Source organism: Physeter macrocephalus, chromosome 7 (genome assembly GCF_002837175.3).
Source record: "Physeter macrocephalus isolate SW-GA chromosome 7, ASM283717v5, whole genome shotgun sequence".
NCBI classification, from domain to species: Eukaryota; Metazoa; Chordata; class Mammalia; order Artiodactyla; family Physeteridae; genus Physeter; species Physeter macrocephalus.
Window position 1 is genome coordinate 146,708,034 of NC_041220.1, and position 2,951 is coordinate 146,710,984.

Here is a 2,951-nt window from a genome sequence, read left to right on the forward strand (position 1 = left end):
CTTGAACACAGGACGCTCAGTGAGAGAAGCCAGACCCAGAAGGACACACAGCGTGTGATTCCATTGATAGGAAACGTCCAGAACAGGCCGATCCACAGAGACAGAAAGTGGGTTTGTGGTGCCACCGTCTAGGGAAGGGGAAGGGGTGTGACTTAATGGGGACAGGGTCTCCTTGGGGGGGGTATGAGAATGTCCTAAAACTAGACAAATGTCGTGGTTGCACAGCACTGTGAATGTGCGAAGTGCCTCTGGATTGTGCGTTTTAAAAGGATTAATTGTATGCTATGTGGATTTCACTGTGATTAAAAAATAAATAAAAAGAATCAGACAGACTGGCCTCCGTTCATGGCAACGTCAGCTGCACCAGGGCCTTCAAGTCTCCCACTGGGCCCCCTCCCACCCCGAGCCGAGAGCCCAGAGCCACACTGTTGGGATGGGAGAGTATTCGATTCGGGAATAAGGTCTCTCTGGCATTCGTATGATCCTGCAAAGCAGAGCCAGGCTTCACACAAAGCTGATGGGACCCTGGAGGTTGCTCTCTGGAAACAAAAAGTAAAACTGACGATGGATGTGAAATAAATAAACTGCATTTGACTCACCCCGGTTTAGTTTCTACGGCCCCATCAGTGTGAGCTCCCCGTGAGGGTTTGGGACATTGCAATGCTGATCTTAAAACCAAGAGCAAACCCCAGGCTCCGTGGGACGCCCGAGGCCCACCTGCGCTTGGCTGGGCTGTCGGGATGTGTGTGGGCTCCCAGCCAAGGACACAGCCCCGAGAGAGCAAACCATCACCTGCCAGGCCCGTCTGTGCCCTCTGGGTCTCCTGGCCTGGGGTCTCTAGACCCCAGATTTCTCTACACGTCCAAAAGACCCAAAACCTTGCACTTTTTAAATAATACCAGTGTGTGAGTCTCTTGGGGCAGCTGCCACAAATGGCCATAAGCTGGACACCTTAAAATGATTGGAATCCATCCTCCCCCATCCTGGAGACCAGACGTCTGAGGTCAGGGTATCCCAGGGCCGCGGTCCCTCCAGAGGCTCCAGGGGAGGGTCCTTCCCGCCTCTTCCAGCTTCTGGGGGCTCCAGGCGTCCCTGGGCTTGGGGCCGCCTCCCTCCCGTCTCTGCCTCTGTCTTCCCGGGGCTTCTCCTCTGTGTCTGTGTCTCTGCTCTTTTGTCTCTTAGCAGGACCCTGTCATTGGATGTAGGGCCACCCTCCTCCAGGGGGGCCTCATGTGGATCATTGCATGAATTACCTCTGCAAAGACTATTTCCAATTAGGTCCGACAGAGAGGTTCTGGAGGTTGACACAAAGCCTCAGCTCCCAGAGCTCGCCTGCGGTGGAGGGGCCATGGGGTTACGCCGGAGTCTCCCCTGGACCGTGGCTTTCTTTGTGGTTGTGAACGGGTTAATTCTGAGGCAATCCGGGGGTTGTGGACCCACCCACAGAGAGCACCCACCCCTGTGTGGTTTGGGGTTTTCATCTGGGGCAAGTGCCGGGCCACCCCTCATCTGTCTGATTCCCTCTCATCAAGGCGAAGACAGAACTGCTCAGAGCGAGGGACCCGTCCCTGACTTCTTCTCAGACTCCTGGCTTTCGGCAGCTCAGAAACTGAGCAAAGAACCTCATCTATCTGCCTGTCTGTCTATACCTATCTACTACCTACCTACCTATCATCTATCTATCTCTCTCTCTATCTCTCTATCTGCCTGTCTATACCTATCTACTACCTATCATCTATCTATCTATCTCTCCTCTATCTCTCTATCTGTCTGTCCGTCTATCTACGGCTGTGGTTCTCACCCGGGGATGACTTTGCCCGCAGGGGACATATGACAGTGTCTGGAGACATTCCCGGTTTTCAGCACTTGGGGGAGGGGATGCTCCTGGCACGTGGTGGGTGGAGACCTGGGAAGCTGCTCCACAGCCCACGGGGCCCAGGACACGCCGCATCAGAGAGTCTTCCAGCCCCAGATGTCAGTAGTGCTGAGGCTGAGAAGTCTGCCCTAAGAGGGTGAGTCTGCCCACGCTGTCCTTCTTGGTCTGTCCCCCACTGACCTCCCGGCACAGCATGCTTTTGGGGTCGCTTAGCTTTTGTGTGGTCACCATCACTGTGAATGGAGATTTGGAGACCAGCCGAATAGAGAGACCCTGGCTGGGACAGATGCACTGGAGGGCTCTCAGCTCGTGCCAGCCCCTCTGTCCTGTGACCGGGGCCATACCACCACTGGCGGCCCTGTCCTGGTCCCACCTGGCTCCGGGGAGCGTCACACTTCACTCACACTCCTGCCGTCCCCGTCTGGGGAGCGACAGCGACCCCAGAGAGGACAGTCGTCTCCTGGGATTCACACCCCTCTGGAGGGTGCGCGTCAGCCGCAGTTTGCAGGGAAGGTCTGAGCCACAGCCCCAGGCCCCCAGGTGCCTCATGGACAAGACACCTGGTCTCCAAGGATCCTCCGGTTTCGGGTCCAAGGCACTGACACTCCCCCTTGTTTTGTGGGTGGTTCTTCCCTATCAGGGAACAGTCACCCTATTGGGAAGATACGTGCTGTTTGGTTTCTGTAATAACGTGGTGCCATTTCTCAGGATGTTTTATAGGGAAGGAGACCCTGAGCATGTGTGTGGCTGCAGTGTGCAGGGGTGAGGAAGCAGGAAAATGTCAAGGGCGAGGCATTTGGGGTTGATCCTGAGGTTGGATCTGCAATGCAATTAGGAAGGACATTGGGGTCAGGAATTCCACCTGCAAACACCATATACTTTTTATTTGTAATATTGGGAGATATTATATGTTGGATATTATATATATTGGATATAATATATAATATATAAATATATAATATATTATTATATATTAATATATAATATATTATTATATATTAATATATAATATATTACAATATATTATAATATATTAGTAAATATTATAATATATTATATAATATTTATATTATTA